Consider the following 18,783-nt stretch of genomic DNA (forward strand, 5'->3'; position numbering starts at 1 on the left):
TAATGGAATCTTGTTGTAACTTTCGAATAAGTGCCCATACTTCTTCATCATTCTTCCATTCCTCCCTTGCTTCGTTTATCCAATCTGGTTGGATAGTAGGAAATGGTGCACAATAATGCTTCCACATCCTCATCCTTTCTTGAGAGTGCATCTGCCACCACATTTTGCTTCCCTTTTTTGTAGATTATTTCAAAGTCATAACCCAACATCTTTGTGACCCACTTTTGTTTCTCTTAAGAGGATAATCTTTGTTCTAAAAAGTATTTAAGGCTACCATGATCCGTTTTTACCTTGAAGTGTCTTCCCATTAGGTAAGGTCACCATTTTTTAAGTGCATGTAGTATTGCCAACATTTCCTTCTCATAAATAGCTTTGTGTAAAAACTTTCCCTTGATTGGATGACTTTCAAAAGCAATGGGTCTTTCATCTTGCATTAAAACAACACCAATTCCATTTCCTGAAGCATCACATTCCACAATAAAGGTTTTTGTGAAGTCCGATGTAGCTAAGACCGGTGCTTGGCACATTGCCTCTTTAAGATGTTCAAAGGCCTTTGTTGCTTCTGGAGTCCATGAAAATGCATATTTGTTCAATAATGTTGTTAGATGTGCTGCTATTCTCCCATAATTCTTAAGAAACTTGCAATAATACCTTGTCAACTTGAGAAATCCTCGTAGATGCTTTATGGATGTGGGGATTTTCCATTCCTTAATGGCTTTAATTTTTCTAGGGTCCACCTTAACTCCTTCACGAGATACAATATGACCCAGATATTCCACGTCTTGTACTCCAAAGAAACATTTGGATATTTTTGCATATAATTGTTTCTCCTTCAATAGTTGTAGCACCCTGTCAACATGTTCAACATGATCCTTCCAAGACTTGCTGTAGATTAGTATATCATCAAAAAATACTAACACAAATTTTCTAAGGAAGGGTTTGAAAATGGAATTCATCAAACCTTGAAATGTAGAAGGTGCATTAGTAAAGCCAAAAGGCATGACCAAAAATTCATAATGACCCTCATGAGTTCTAAATGCTGTTTTTGGAATGTTTTCAGTCTTCATTCTGATTTGATGATATCCTGAACAAAGATCCAACTTGGTGAAGTAAATTGATCCATGCAATTCATCCAATAATTCTTCAATGTCAGGAATGGGAAATTTATCTTTAATAGTGAGCTTGTTGAGCTCCCTATAATCTGGACACATGCGCCATGATCCATCCTTCTTGTGAACCAATACTACTGGAGCAAAGAAAGAACTTTGACTAGGTTGAATTATACCAGAGCATTTCTGCAACCATACGTTCAATTTCACTCTTTCAGACATAGGGATATCTATAAGGCCTAATGTTTGGAGGAACACTTCCTGGAATCAAATTGATAGCATGATCATGATCACGAATAAGTTGGAGGCCTTTGGGAGTCTCAAATACCTTGGAATGATTGTCCAAGAGTTTTTGGAGATCTAGAGAAATGGATGATTTCGATGTGGGAACCTCTAGTGAATATAATTGTGTAATTATGCCTCGTTGTTCTTTCTTTAGAAGCTTTGTGATTCCATTAGAGCTGATTATTTTTCCTGGTTTCCCTGCGATGCCCCTTAATTCAATTTCATTTCCTTCTAAAGAGAATTTCATGAAAATTAAAAGCTATTGTACCCAAGGATTGTAGTCATTGGACTCCTAGTACAACATCAGCACCACCCATTGGAATGGAAAGCATTGGGCTATTCAATACATATTCTCCCATGGATAGCTTGATATATGGCACTTTCCTGAGAAATTTATGGTTCCTCCACTTGCAACCATCACTTGACACTCTGGTGCTAGATATAGGAAGCAATTCAATTCTTTGTCTATCTTATAATGAGTAAAATTATGGGTACTTCCTGAATCAATCAACACTATTACCTTTTTCTTCTTGATATGCCCTTCTATCTTGATAGTTTGAGGAGTGGTAATTCCAGCCAATGCATTACAAGATATGGTCGGATTCATTTCTTCTTTTTCTAGGGTTTGTTCCTGGTATATATCCTCTTATTTTAATGTTTCTTGTTCCTTTTCTTCCTCCTCTTCACAATCTATGTAAAATAATTTCTTCGTGGCACACTTATGACCTTTAGTGTATTTGCTATCACAACTGTAACAAAGCCCTTTTGCTCTTTTTTCTTCCAATTGTTGTGGTGTCAACCTTGTAGGTGGTGGATGGCTAGGGGTATCGAAACTTCCATCTTTATGATTGTGAGTGGTAGGCTTCCTTGTTGCCATAATTTTGCTTTCCATTTTTCTTGCCAACCTGAATGCCTTCTCCAATGAATCTGGTTCCCAAAGGCGAACCTCATGTTGGATGCTATCTTTTAAAGTCCCTATGAACATATCAATCCTATGCTCCTCTAGAATATCTTTTACCCTTATATTCAATTTTTGGAAGTCCTCAATGTGCTCCATCATTGAACCCTTTTGTTTGAGATTTATCAATTGGCTAAAAAAAGTGTTGCTTTTTGTATCCTCATAATGTGTTATCATTTCATCTGTAAAAATAGCCCAAGTGACAATTTGTTTACGAGAGAAAAGCCATTGATACCATACAAACTGATTTGGTTCCAAATATAAAGTTGCAATGCGTACCTTTTGTGTGTTTTGCACATTATGGAGATCGAAAAATTGCTCCATCTGTAGTATCCATGTTCCGGGATCCTTGCCATCAAACTTCCTCATATCGATCTTTGGAACATGGTGGTTATTCGATCCAATGTTAGAGTCTATGAAATCATGATTAACATTTATTTTGTTCTCATCATGAGTTTCCTTTACTACCCTTTCGCCATTAATAAGCATTTCTTGTAGAAACTTTGTCAAATCTGTCTTCAAATCTTCCATGCCTATCTTCAAATCATCCATCTTAGTTTCCACGCCATCCATCTTAGCTTCCATGTCGTCCATCTTAGCTTCTACGTCTTTCTTTAAACCATCCATCTTATCTTCCATGCCATTTATCTTAGCTTCTACACCTTTCTTTAAACCATCCATCTTATCTTCCACATCTTTATTTAAACCATCCATCTTAGCTTCTACGTATTTCTTTAAATCATCCATCTTAGCTTCTGTTACTTTTTGTGTGAGTTGTTATCACCTAAATCTGCCTTAGGCTGAAGAAGACAAAAATTAGGGTAACCACAAACCACGCTTAGTCTGGTAGCTAGCCCTACCAGAGCAGGGGAGGGCTCTCTCCGAGTCATGCTCAGCGAATGGATAGGCAAAATGGTCTGAGATGACTTGCAATGCAATATTTACCTTAGGCTAGTAAGTGAAAAAGGATTTTGGAAAATATTTTTGAAGTGACCGAGCTTCTGGGATGTATATGGGACTGGTGCTTAGCAAAGAACAAAGAATTGAGAATGAAGGCACAGATTATTCCGTGAGGCAAGGTAGGTGGGAAGCGCAGAAATTTCGACTTAAGGTGATGTGGAATGGAAAGATTGCTGAAGATAGTGAAAAGGGCATGGTCGCATGAATCCTTTTCAATAGAAGAATAACACTGCACATGAAATTTTCCCACAGGCAGAGCAATATAAATTGAATTCTACCTAATCTCACTTAGAAAATTTCACTGAAATGAAACATGAAATGAATTATGAAACATAACAAGATACATATGGAACATAAGAACACATTTTCTACACTCACAACCACAAGAATCTCATGAAATAGAGCCATAGCCTTTCATTAACTCTCTGTCAAAATATACACAATGCAGAAGCATAGTTTCTTTCCCACAATCTCCCAGAAGTTACAAGCCAGCCAAACCTTTGCAAATAACTTGCTTACAATATATAGAAAGTGTAGAGAAGAGATGGAACACCCAGGGGTTGGGAAGTTACCCAAATCATTTCGAAAAGGAGATGGAGAGCCAACCATCAGCTACAGGTGCAGCGCTCTCAAGCATGACATTTGGCTGGGGTGACCCTTTGCATTATTTTGCCACTTGGATAGATGCCCACCTGGAGAGAAAACTCTTTAAAAGCTGCCTTTGGTGCCAAAAAAATGAAGAGTAGAGGACCGGGCCCACTTGGAGAAGTCGCGACCCGAAATTTCGCGAAACGGGAGCAATTTGGCAGTTTTTTCCCCTGTGCGCCGCGCCAAATTCCCTGTGCATCGCGCCACTTTGGAGCCTGTTTTGGGGCACTTGAAAGTGTCCAAAATGTTCCTAAGTGGGCTTGTTGGAAAGCCTGTCCTGTCTAATTTCTAACCCAACTGGAATTTTTTAATTTGAAGCTCATTTGTCCCTCCAAAAATTCATTCTCCCAAGACTGCTTTCTGTGTATCCAAAAAGTGGCAGAGAGGCCATTTTTGGGTGTTTTTTGACCTTTAGGAGACACAAAACTTGTCAAAATTTCTTGCCCGGACACCAGTAGACATATTTTTCGATGCTGAATCCAAATATGCAAGCCATTCCTCGATTGGAGTGCTATAATTTTAGCGTCGCGCCAGTGGCGCGACGCACAGGGAGAAATTTCCTGTTTTGTGCCCAAAAATTTTGCCTGTGACCAAAATTTGCCCAATTTTTTTGAAATTTGGGTTGGAGGTTCCCTATGAAGTGCTTTGCTTTGCCAAGGAAGCCTCAGATAAGATTCGAAGCCGATCTCGCTCCTTTGCCTCCTTTGCCTCTTTTCTCGCTTTGCTTAATTTTGCCTTTAGGCTCCTGATTCTTGCCTTGGAACTCATGTTGCGGGCCTGGTAGTGATAAGTCATGTGCCTCAGCATGTCTTTCTCCCTGTTTGCTTTGTCCAACAGCCTCTCCAAATGCATGTTGACCCTCTCAAGGTTGGACTCTCGGTCTTCATTGATTTCTTGCTCCAAAGAGGTGAGCGGAACCCTTCTTCTTTGAGCAGCTTGGCGCTGTTCACAGATGTTCTGCAGTTCCATGATCGTCTGTTGGTCTTCAAGCTGCTTTTTTCTCCACTCCAAGTAGTTCATGTTCCACTTGGACCTTTCTAAATCAATGGTCAAGTCTTCAATCTCTGATTGCTGCTCCTTGATGATCTCTATAAGCTCCTCATTGGTGGGTTTTGCATCTGTCTCATCATCCTGGAGGAGAAAAAACTCAGTCTCTTGCTCACCTGATGGCCCTTCCTCCTGCACTGAATCCTTGCCCTTACTCTGCTCCTAGGGTGTTGATGTCGGAAGCGAGGCCCCTTCCACCCCGGGTGGAGATAACACTCGCCTAGCTGCTGCGAACAATGGTCTACTGCCCTTCTGGTATGTGATGTATACTAGCATGGTGGCAGTCTCATGACTCTCAAACTGATGTGAAGGAATCTCCACCTCATGCTCAAACTGATGTGAAGGACCTCCTGTATCATGCTCAAACTGATGTGAAGGACCTCCCACCTCATGTTCCGCCTCTGATATCACCGGTGGAGTGCTGAAGAAATCACAGGAGATGAAGTCCTCCCAAGCAATACCTTGCAATCGCAACTGATGGTCCACTAAAATCCGGATGAGAGAAAAATTATAGACACTATTTAGTTGCTGTTGTGGGGTCTTGCGCTGCATGAAGTTTTTCATCTTCTCAATGTTGTTGCAGATGAAGAATGGGAGGCTCATCATGTGCACCCTGGTGAAGTGCATGAGCAAGCGGATGTGATAGGCGTAAAGGCGAGAAAACCTCCGCTCGCAACTGAAATACTTCATGATCAATCTCATGAGTGGGGCATACTCGTCCCTCAAAAACCTGAATGGAAAGACTCTGGTGAGCTGGCTCAAACAACTGTCCTTGATGTAAGGCTCATAGTGATGCCTCTCCACCTTCTTTTTCTTATGCCACTGCTCCCTAACGTTAAGTATCCCTGTTTCCACTGATATAGCCTCCGGTGTCAAGGTGAAAGTGACCCCAGCCAGGACAGATTGGCCTCCCTGTAGATGAAGTGAAAAAAGGCGGGCCAACTCATGATGTACTCTGACATTTGCCACCCTTTGGCAAAATTCATAACATGCGAAGTGCTGGAAACAAGACATGGCAAGTGGGCATGCCTGTAGTTCTGTGAGGGTGTTTTTCTCGTCTCTGAGATGTCTGCCACTCCGGTGATGTCTCCTATGGGCCCTCTCTCCTGAAGATGTGTCACTGTGTGTATCTCCCTCGTAATCTAATGAATTTTATGATGCCATCACTGCTGCTTATACCCTGAGTTTAATGCTGCACTTTGAATCCAATGACATTGATGAATGCTCTGAAAATATGTCACCAATGGGACAATAAAATAGGGGAGTGTTAGGAGGGGAATGATGAAAAGGGGAATAGGGGTTTAAAGGAGAAATTTCTCAGGGATTTCAGATTGTTTGGGGTATGGTTTTGATGGGGTAGGGTTTGGGATTTTTTGGGCTATAGGGATAAAAGGGGTGCACATATATGATTACAATGTAGCTAGGGTGATGGTAAGGGGAAAATGCTACAGGGAAATTAGTTGATAGGGTTGGGGTAAAAGAATACTTCAGCAACAATGTCACTATAGCAAAACCTTAGTTTTTTTATTTTCTTTGTGTATTCCTTTGCTCATAAAAAATTTTTGGCATTGTATTTATACTCACCAAAATCATGGTATTCTTATCAATTTTAATGCCAAGAGTGAAGGTACTTGCCCCATCTTTCAATTTTGATAGGCATTCACAACAATTTTGGGCAATTTAGTGGTTTTTTAGGCTCACAGGCCTGTGCACCGCGCGCCGGGTATGCGCCGCACCAGTGCAGTGTTAACACTGTGGCCGGGCTCCCAGTGCGCCGCGCCACCTTGTGTGTGCGCCGCGCACTGTCAAACGACGCTAATTTGCTTGGAAAAATAGGGGAGAGGGCTTTAGGGCGGTTTCTTTAGGAGGCAAGGTGGAATAGAGGTGGCAAATGACGAGGAGTGAGGAGACAAGGGGATGGGAGCAACCTTGGTGGTGTCTTCGAATTTGCAAACCACGTTTATCATTTTTGCTTTGGTGATTATTTGCATGGATGGCCAATATGATTTGGATCTCATTCGACATCTTAGAAACACCAACCATTGACCAAATTTACAGAGGAGGGGTTTCATTCGAGCCTACCTCTTGGTTGCTAGCCTTCAACCAGGATATAGAACGAATTTGCAAGTGTTTTTGAGCTCCCTGGCTGTGTGCGTCGCGCCCTTGTTGATTTTTCACTGTGGGCTGGCTGCCGGTGCGTCACGCCCTCCGTGTGCGTCGCGCGCCCTGGTGTATGCGCCGCGCCACCTAGAAATCTGCCCTCCTTACTCGAATTCCTCCTACTTAGCTCTCTTTTCTTCAACAATGCCTCTCTCAAGCTTTTCCTTATCACAATGACTTAGTTTTGGGTCAAAACAAATATATGAGTTGGGTTCAATTTTTTCCTCTTTTAAAACCCACTTTATAATGTTTATGTTTTGCACTTTTTATTGACTTTAAAACACTCTGCTTTTTCCCTTTTTCTTTGAAATTTTGGCTCTCATGATAAAATTTTCGGCATTTCTTTGCGGGGACTGTGTGACTGGGCCTCTGGCTTTGAAATCCACGATTGCATTTGAAAATGTCAACTGTCGATTTTTGGAAAATTTTGTCATAGTTGACCTTGTTTGACTTTTCTTCAAAACAGAGTTTTGAAGAAGAGTCGATGTCTCTTCAGGTGATGATGAAGCTTTCTTAACCGCAGCTATATAAGGTCTCCCTCTGGCCTGCAGGGCTTGTTCTGGACATGTTTATCAAAGACCACATTGATGGTTTCCTAGACCCAATAATAAAAATGACTTTGTCCTGTAATATGACCAGACCTTGACTATCATGAACTTCAGTGATTATGGACTAAGACTTGAACCAGCAGGGGCCAGAGATGAGGGAAAATGACCAGCATGACTATCTCCGTCAGATCATGGCATGTCCCTAGTGAAATGTAGCTGAGTGGATGGAGCGGGACACCTAAAATTGAAATGCACAAAGAGCTTTGATCTCTGACGGAGGGCTGACCAAACCGAATCTAACATGAGTGACATTTGTTGTACTTGGTCTTGTAATTTTGATATATCTTGTTGCATTTCTTCCTCTTCTTCATGAGTCATGCTAGAGCTTTCAGGTTGCTTACTAGGTGTTTCCATTTTCTTTCTTTGGGGCATCAATTACTGATAATAAAGCTTCATGAAGCCCTTTGAATTCCTTCAAACTATTTTTCAAACCAAGCTTATGCAAAAATTGAAAAAAAAACTACAAACTTTTTTCACTTTGTAGGAGCCTGATATTGAATCTGATGTATTTATGTAATTTTAGCTCTTCCAGTTCTGAAATCGTGACCTGCCATAGCCCTTTGTGTCTTCTTTCCAATGCCACCAGTCTGATCGAAATTGGATTCTTTAAGAAAGATTTATGCACAATCTCCCAAGATGACCTGATTATATACCTTTTTAGAAGAGCAAACTTGTATGAAGTGCCACGTGTCATTGTTTTGACCTTTGGATCTGAAAAATATACACAATATAGTCCATTCTCTTTCTATACATTTTGACGAAATTTCAATCTGATGCTTAGAGAGACATTTATGATGATTTTCCCATGATGCCCTGTTTTTAATGTAATTCGGGGGTCTGCAAAAACCCTAACTTCCTTAGACTATATCTCCGAAAATATAGCGAGATAAGATCTGAAATTTGGAGGCCAGGTTCAAACCGATTTCTTCTCAAATGGGTTTTTTTTTTAGCTTCTGAAACTTCATAGAGAAAGTGTTATAGCGAAAATCCCACAATGACCTGTTTTAGCTTAAATTCTAGAGCTTGCAAAAACCCTAACTTCCTCAGATCATATCTCTGAAAATATAGCGAGAAAAGCTCTGAAATTCAGACCCAAGGTTCAGCGCGATTTCATCTCAAATGGGTTTTTTTTTTCACTTCTGAAACATCACAAAAAAAAGTTATAGCGAAAATGCCACAATGACCTATTTGGAGCGGCGAAACCCTAGAATCTAAAGCTCTGATACCAAATGTTAGGAAACCAGCTCACAAAAAGATAAAGAGATAGATCAACACCTTAGAATTTAGCCTCTTCGAGGGGGAATCCTCCTTTACATTACAAAAATGAAAAATTCTTGGATGAGTCAAATGACAAAACCTAATTTCTATATATAGGAGTCTAAGGGGACACAATATAACCAAGCCAACCTAACAATAATAATACAAAGGCACAAAAATAACAATAGTGGGATTCTATGGGGAACAATAATAAAAATATGGGGATAATAGGGGCACAACAATAACAATAAGGGATACAATGACAATAGTAATGGGGTAATCACAGTATTATAGGGACCTAACATAAACCCCCTAAGAGAGTTGCAGCATACCCTTCAGTAATTCCTCCCTTTGCTATGATGTTGTGGGACATCCTAGACTGCCCTATGCAGCCCTTGCTATGGTTCTACGGCCTACGGCCTAGCACATAGAAACCCCTGTAGTAAACATCTCCAAAATAGTATCCAACCACCATTAATGCAACAACATTTTAGCCTACAAGAATGCCAACACTACTATTTTGAACTTGTTGAAATGTTGCAATTCTGGGATTGGTTAGGGAACTAACCACAATCCCTAACAACCCATCAAAATGGCCTAGAATTTCTCATATTGGTTGCGTCTATCCTCCAATGGGATGCTGCCCTCCACATTGCTCCTTTACGGCAATTTAAAGCTCAACACATAAACTTGTCTCCCTAAAACAACTGTGGCACCCTACAGGACCTTAACTAGGTCTGCAACAACCTCTTAGGAGGAATTTCCACCCTCCAGCAATCCCTCAAATGTACCTCCTAGACTCAACGTCTAAGAACAGCGCCTCGGCCCTTCAACCAGAAGCTCTGTCCTCTAAATGTACCCTTGAAATAACCCTTAAAGGCCCTCACTATCCAGTGTTCTCCTTGTTGTGGCTAGGGCTTCCTTTGGTTGCAGATTAGAGCTTCCTTCGGCTACATATTAGGGTCCCTCCTTTAGCTGCAGGTAAGGATCCTTCTTTGCAGCTAGGGCTCCTCTAGTTCTCAGCTAGGTCTCCTCTAGATCTCGGCTAGGGCTCCTCTAGATCTCTTTTTCCACCACATACTCCTTGTGAGAAGACATACCCAAACAAGTGGAGAGAGAGATCATGAAATGATTTCCTCCTCAAATGACTTGAGGTCTCCTCTATTTAAAAGCAACGTTGAGGTTTAGCTGGGGGTAAAAGTGTTTGTTTTGCTTACTGGTCGACCTTGACAGTTTGTCAATAATATAAATAAATTCATATCTCCATATATCATGTCAGAATCAGATGATCTTTAGATCAATCCTACACCTCTCAAAGAGAGGAATCAAAGAAAAATATCAGCTGCCATAAATAAGGTGATCCATATGGAGTTTGGCCCTAGTTTCCAATTTTAACAGTAAGAAATATGTGCCCTATAACAAACTAATGAATGTCAATGATGTAAATTGTTGGATACTTTATTGTTAAATTTACATTGGTAATTATGACAAACAATGTGTGTGTGTGTGTGTGTTTTTTTTGGCTGTGGTTCACGGACACCTTGGTCAACAGTGGTCGCTACGTCCATAGAAAAATCTAGGCTAATCGATCCCGAAGGGAATCTAGCCCCGCGACCCACTAGCAAAGCCTAACCCCAAGGGCTTCAGGCAGAATGGGCCCTGTGATCTCCCGATCGGCGAGGCACTGATTTTGACCAACTGAGCTAACCCTTGGGGCTGAGAAATAATGTGCGTTGTGTGAACAAGTAATAAATACTATACAAATTGGTTCTAATTCTGCTTAGGTTGGTTTAAGCCAACCTTTATAGAATTATTTTTTATAATTACATTAAATATTATACAAGTTGGTTCCAATATGTGTAATATCTATTAATTTGCTATGGAATGTATATATATTTTTTACAATTGGTTCCAACATGTATAGTATTTATTACTTTACTATTGGGCGTATATTATTTGAGTTGTCTTTAGTGATACTTTTTGGAAGCTTTTCTCGTCTAATTTCTCTAAAATCCAGTAGGAATTTATTGAAATCACAAGTTTGATGGGTAACCCCTGCACAATCCAAGTGCCTTAGGGGTTTTTTAGGTGATGAATCCATATATACAGTCAAAAAACCAGTTTAAACAACACAAATCAAAATTTCTCCTCGAAATTTTCCACCGGATTCCAGCACCGAAAATTCCAAAAAGTCACGCTAAAGACAACTCCTATATTATTGGCCATAATTATTAATATGCATCCAAGAATAAAACAATAAATGCTATATAGCTTGAGATTGTTGAGATTGCAACAAGATGATGGAGCTTAGTGAAAATAGTCGCCTTCACTAAGTGGGCCCGCAGGCTATTTTTGGCACAAGTTTATTTTTAGACTATGTCTATTTTTAGACATATGGATCATGTCTATGGATTGCAGGTTGCTGTTTATGGATGATTGATCAAGTTGGGAAAAAATAGATGGACTTCTATTTTTGATGAAAGTGTGAGTGATCAAAGTCTATTTTTAGATTGGCTGTCAAAAATAGAAAAGTCAAATATTATTATCTCACAATAATATTTGGACTATAAACTTAATCTTATTCTCTTGGAGCACTTCAGTTTGAGCTACAGAGGTGGCACATGCAGCTGTCAGAAGGAAATACGCTTTTCTTATGAGTCAGTTGAGTTGTTGCATGCATGAATTCAGTTAGAACTCAATCAGTTGAGTTTGGTGGAGTTGATTGTGGAGTTGATGGAGTTGTGTTCAGTTTAGCTTTGTTAAACTGGTTGTATTTAGTCTAACTGGCAAATAGACTAGAGATGAGTTGGGTGAATTAGTTATTAATTAATTCACAAGTTATTAACTCATAATACAACTAATGAATACATCAGTTAACTCAGTTGCATGTCAGTGCATGTTCAGTTCAACAAGGACAGGTGGTAGAGAATCAGATTGCTATCAGTTGTGACTATAGTTGTGCACCAGATCTTGCACAATCAAGGGATTGAGTATGCCAATGAGTTTGCTCACGTATTGGCCCACATTATAGCTTGTGCTCACATCCAACAAAGTGTGAGTGACTATTTTGCAGGTGAAAAACGAGTTTGGTGAGCCATTCTCATAAGTTCTTGAGCAGGTATTGAGCAGTGGAGGCAGGCAAGCAGTGGAAGAGATTTAGAGATCAGATATGAGCTGTATTGTGTGTAACAGAGGTGGAGATACTTGTGAGAAGTATTATGCTGTGTAATGTTACATGACTAAATCATTAATATACAGATAGTTGGGGTTTTTAGCGAGATGATTTCCCCGGGATACATACTGTGTTAATGTGTGAATGCTCTTGATGTTTTATTGTTATTGATGCTGCTATATTGTTGATCAACGTAGAGGAGATTATGTATTGTGTATGGTTTCCGCAATAGTACATGATCAGGATAATCTCCATTGAATATGTGTTAAATTATTCAAAATTTCTACATGGTATCAGAGCTGTTGATCATCAGATCTACTATTCAGGAAGTGTTTACATTCTATTTCTTCAGGCAGAGTCTGTAATCGGGCCAAGTAGCCTCTGGATTCATCCTTCTTTTGGAAGGTGAGATATCCGGTGAATTCCCATACAGTCAATCTCTGTACGAGAAATATTGTGTTCTCACGAATTCTAGATCGGAGGCGGTTGAGTTTGGAGCTGGTGGAAATCAAATTTGCAGCAGTGTTGATGAAATGTATTTCAACGGATTGCAAATGTTATTCCAAAGCAAGAGCGACCTGGCGCTCAAGGATAAACTCAGTAACAATAAAGGTGAGAATGGATCTTCATCAAAGGTATCTGATGAAGAGAATTGTGCTTTGGCTGCCAAAGCAAAGAAGGGGAAGAACAAGGAAGCTTCTCATTCCGGTGCGAAAGGCAAGAAGCAGGACATGTCCAAGGTGAAGTGTTTTCACTGTCACCAGCACAGACACTATGCCACAAATTGTCTGCAGAAGAAGAAGAACAAGCAAGCTGCTGGATCTACAAGGGGAGAGGCCTTAGCTTCTCAATTTGAGCTTGATTTTTCATTGATCGCATGCTTGGTTTCAAGTTTGATGGGATCAGTGTAGTTCTTGGATAGTGGTGCATCTTTTCACATGACGGGAGATAGAGATTTGTTCTCTGATCTGGAGGACAAAGATCTTGGAGTGAACATCAAGATGGGCGATGATGGTAGATACAGTGCGACCGATATCGGTACCATTTCCTTTGAGAGGGAGTCTGGTAAACCCTTCGTATTGAAGGAAGTCATGCATGTTCCAGGATTGAAGAAGAATCTCATCTCAGTGGCGATGTTAGAAGACAAGGGGTATGATGTTGTTTTCAGTGAGGGAAAGGCCTTCCTGCGCAACAAGACAACTGGTGAGACCCGGAAGATAGGGGTTCGAGTGAGGAACCTTTATCAGTTGCATGTAGATGGATGCACGGCAATGGCAGGCAAGGCAGAAGGATTGGTGAGTCGGGATGATGGTGAGTTGTGGCACAGGAGATTGGGTCACCTTCACCATGGAGCCTTGAAGATACTGCAGCAGATCACTACAGGGCTTCCTAAAGGCACACTTGCGCAGTCAGATCAATGCAAGGGGTGTACTTTGGGGAAGTTTGTGAAAGCCACCTTTCACGAGAAGGATAGTCGCGCCACTACGATCCTTGAGAGAATTCACACAGACATGTGTGGACCTTTCTCAGTTGCTTCGATAGCAAAACACATGTATTATGTGATTTTTGTTGATGATTTCTCTCGTAAGTGCTGGATCTTCTTCATGCAGAAGAAGAGCGAGACATATTCAAAGTTTTGTGAATTCAAAGCACTGGTCGAGAAGGAGTCGGGGAAGAAGGTGAAGGCTCTTAGGAGCGATAATGGTGGTGAATACATCTCGGACGAGTTCAAGGATTTCTGCAAGACAGAAGGGATTCGTAGAGAGCTCATAGCTCCCCATAATCCACAGCAGAATGGGGTAGCTGAGCGGAAGAACAGAACGATTGTGGGTGCTGCACGGGCAATGTTGCATGATCAGAGCCTACCCCTTCTCTTGTGGGAGGAAGCATGCAATACAACAGTTTATGTGCAGAACCGTTGTCCTCATAGGATACTTGGCATGAGTACACCTGAGGAGACTTATTCTGGTAAGAAGCCTGATCTTTCTCATTTGAGGATTTTTGGTGCTAACGTTTACATGCATGTGACGAAGGATGCCAGGAAGAAGTTGGAGCCGACCGCAGAGGTTGGGATATTTGTGGGGTACACTGATACGCCCCACAACTATCGTGTGTATTTGCTAGACAGTGGTAAAACTGTTGTGCGACGGGATATAAAATTTCAGGAGGAGAAAGCCATGAAGTGTTCGCTTGAGAGGGAGCTACACTTGCATGCAGATGAGGAGCTATTAGTTCCTAAGGATGAGCTTCAGGACGTGGATCAGCCACAGGACGAGGTTCATGGAGTGGAAGAGACCACTCATGCAACACCAACCACCAGAGGGCGAAAGCGCTTGACAGAAGCTGAGCGACTGGCTCAAGATGCAGAGAAAGTTGTAGGACCACCTACAGCCCAACGCAGGCAGAGACAGTCACCTGATCGGTACACTAGATACATGGCTCTGATGAGCAAGTGTGTTGTGACTGAGCCATCCTCTTTCGAGGAAGCTGTGGAGGATCCCGCATGGGTAGACGCCATGGTGGAAGAGTATGATTCTATTGTCAGAAACAGTGCATGGGAGATTGTTCCTAGATCGGAAGGGAAATCAGTGGTGGGTTCGAGATGGATCTACAAAGTTAAGCAGGCAGCTGACGGGAGTGTGGAGAAGTACAAGGCAAGATTTGTTGCCCGAGGATTTTCACAGATTGAGGGGATCGATTATGAGGAGACCTTTGCAGCTGTCACAAGGTATTCTTCCATACGGACGATTCTTGCTCTCTCAGCGCAGATGGGATGGCACATTCATCAGATGGATGTGAAGACCGAGTTCCTCAACGGAGTCATTGAGGAGGAGGTGTACATTGAGCAACCCGAAGGCTTTGAAGTCTTCAGCAGCGAGTCGCAAGTGTGCAGGCTCAAGAGAGCGCTGTATGGGTTGAAGCAAGCACCACGTGCTTGGTACACACGGATAGACAACTATTTCACAGGACTTGGATTCTCCAAGAGCGAGGCAGATCCGAACCTATACCAGATTGTGGTGGAGGGTAAGTTGCTTATCATTGTACTGTATGTTGATGATTTGATTCTAACGGGTGATGAGCTGTTGATACTGTCATGCAAGAAGGATCTTGCTACAGAGTTTGAGATGAAGGATTTGGGCCTCCTTCACTATTTCCTGGGATTGGAAATATGGTAGCGCAGTGGTGGACTGTTTGTTTCTCAGGGCAAGTATGCTCGGGAGATACTGGAGAAGTTCAACATGAATGGCTGCAAGCCTGTTGATACTCCTCTTCCTGGAGGTTGGAGGAAGGAGGATGCCACTTCGGGAGAAGAAGTGGATGCCACTGTTTATCGACAGTTGGTGGGGTTGCTGATGTATTTGGTCAATACACGACCTGATATATGCTATGCAGTTAACCAGCTTTCACAAGCTATGGTTAAGCCTACCAAGCTCTTCTGGAAGGCGGGCAAGCATGTATTGATCCACTTGAGAGGCACATCAGGATATGGATCTTGGTACAGACAGGAGGATGCAAATTGGGCAGGGAGCTCAATGGATGACATCAGGTACCATCATATCAGAGATTGTGTGCAGCGGAGGATCATGTTACTTTTGTACATTCCAACGGAGGATCAGGATGCTGATATTCTGATGAAGGCTCTCACCAGGAGCAAATTCGAGTACCACCGAGGCAGGATAGGGGTTGCTGATAATCCATATCTTGTCGAGAGGGAGTGTTGAGATTGCAACAAGATGATGGAGTTTAGTGAAAAGAGTCGCCTTCACTAAGTGGGCCCGCAGGCTATTTTTGGCGCAAGTCTATTTTTAGACATATGGATCATGTCTATGGATTGCAGGTTACTGTTTATGGATGATTGATCAAGTTGGGAAAAAATAGATGGACTTCTATTTTTGATGAAAGTGTGAGTGATCATAGTGTGAGTGATCAAAGTCTATTTTTAGACTAGCTGTCAAAAATAGAAAAGTCAAATATTATTATCTCACAATAATATTTGGACTATAAACTTAATCTTATTCTCTTGGAGCACTTCAGTTTGAGCTACAGAGGTGGCACATGCAGCTGTTAGAAGGAAATACACTTTTCTTATGAGTCAGTTGAGTTGTTGCATGCATGACTTCAGTTAGAACTCAATCAGTTGAGTTTGGTGGAGTTGATGGAGTTGTGTCCAGTTTAGCTTTGTTAAACTGGTTGTATTTAGTCTAACTGGCAAATAGACTAGAGATGAGTTGGGTGAATTAGTTATTAATTAATTCACAAGTTATTAACTCATAATACAACTAATGAATACATCAGTTAACTCAGTTGCATGTCAGTGCATGTTCAGTTCAACAGAGACAGGTGGTAGAGAATTAGATTGCTATCAGTTGTGACTATAGTTGTGCACCAGATCTTGCACAATCAAGGGATTGAGTATGCCAATGAGTTTGCTCACGTATTGGCCCACATTATAGCTTGTGCTCACGTCCAACAAAGTGTGAGTGACTATTTTGCAGGTGAAAAACGAGTTTGGTGAGCCATTCTCATAAGTTCTTGAGCAGGTATTGAGCAGTGGAGGCAAGCAAGCAGTGGAAGAGATTTGAAGATCAGATCTGAGCTGTATTGTGTGTAACAGAGGTGGAGATACTTGTGAGAAGTATTATGCTGTGTAATGTTACATGACTAAATCATTAATATACAGATAGTTGGGGTTTTTAGCGAGATGCTTTCCCCGGGATACATACTGTGTTAATGTGTGAATGCTCTTGATGTTTTATTGTTATTGATGCTGCTATATTGTTGATCAACGTAGAGGAGCTTATGTATTGTGTATGATTTCCGCAATAGTACATGATCAGGATAATCTCCATTGAATATGTGTTAAATTATTCAAAATTTCTACAGAGATATACATCAAAAGCATAGGAAATGTTCAAAATAAAGATTTTTTCTCATTGTATGAAAACTCAAAGATCTTAAACACCATAACAAATAATCCATGACACAAATAGGCATAAACATATCACTTACCCTTAAAAATAATACGTAAATATCAAGGTTTAGTGAATAGAAGAACACTATCAAGGAATGGGTCATCTTAATTATTAGAGACTGACCCCTACCAAATGTTAATAGCTTACATCACAATGGCAATTAGGTCTCAATCATCATTATTAGACTCATGTATTTAACATTGTCCAAAATAGTAGGAACAAAATTCAAAAAATTATCTTCTAGTTATATGTGATGAGATTGCCAATTATGCCTACATTCTCTCCTCTCCTTGAATGCACAAACAAACGTAATACATTATTGGACATGAATATGTGAGACCATTGAGAAATTATGTGGCTAGGGGAGGAACCAAGTGTATCCTTGGTGAGGTGATAAATGGTGAATCCCAAAACCTCTAATCTCTAGAGGAAGTATGTAATTTGCATATCTATCTTTCATACATATAGGAACAAGTTAGCAAGGATTAGGCTATTATTAAAACATAAAAAATGTAACAAACTCCTTAATATCAAATAATACCTCATTCCACTTGTTCCATAAAAAAAAGAAAAATATATACATGAATACATTAACATTGATCCAAAATTATACAATCCTTGGAATTTAAATATTATCTCTTGAGAGAGAAACTCTCTTGAATATGGATGTAAGGGAACATTTAATAAAAAATGATTCATCCCATCCCTAAATAAACTTGATAAGTGTATAAAATTAGAAAACAATATTGAGTACTCACTGTTGCTCATATTGATGACACCAAGGTTTCTAAATTACTAAGTAAGTCTAGTGTGTAGAAAGATGTCTTTATAATCAATAATAAACATAAATAAAAGTCTTTTTACATTCCATAAATTTTTACAAGAGTATCTACATTTTTTTTTACATAGATTGAATCCTTATCGCTTTATTCAATCAACTAGCTAAGATTTCCCTAAAACATATCTACTTAAAACCATTGGTAAGATTGGTAAAACCTTGTTTCATTCCATTTCTAGTCTTGTAGCTAGGCTTAAGTAAATTATGAACCCAACTTGATAAAGAGAATAAAAAACCAAATTTTAATCTTCCTTAAAAGTAATCTTATTAAAATTAAATGACCATATTTTTCCTTTAATTCAAGCATGGAATCCCATCCCTTAAATAAATATTATAAAAATATTTTCAAAAAACTCTTTTATATCAGAACTTAAAATCCAAAAACCTAAACATCAAATCCAAAAACCTAAACATCAATTTTCCTAAAATGTTAATTCATACTTATATGTTTTTTCCCTTAAACCCTAACACTCATCATTCTCACTTTTTTCATACCTTGTTTCAATAAAACTCCATGTGATAAAATTTTCATTTTCTTATGAAAGTAATACAAGTATAAGAAAATTCCATATATTTTCTTTTTCATTTTTATAAAAATGACACAGCTATAGCAATGAACCTATTGATTTAATTTGACTAACACAATCATTAAACATAAATGTAATAGTGATGATCATTTATCGATTATTTATATAACAAGGGAAGCTGCGACGCAGCGAGTCCCTGCGTCAAGTTGAGCCTGCCTGAAAATTCGGAATAAACGTTTAC

Source organism: Pinus tabuliformis, chromosome 9 (assembly GCF_031772625.1).
Source record: "Pinus tabuliformis cultivar Carrire ecotype Pingquan chromosome 9, CPIR1, whole genome shotgun sequence".
Lineage (NCBI taxonomy): Eukaryota > Viridiplantae > Streptophyta > Pinopsida > Pinales > Pinaceae > Pinus > Pinus tabuliformis.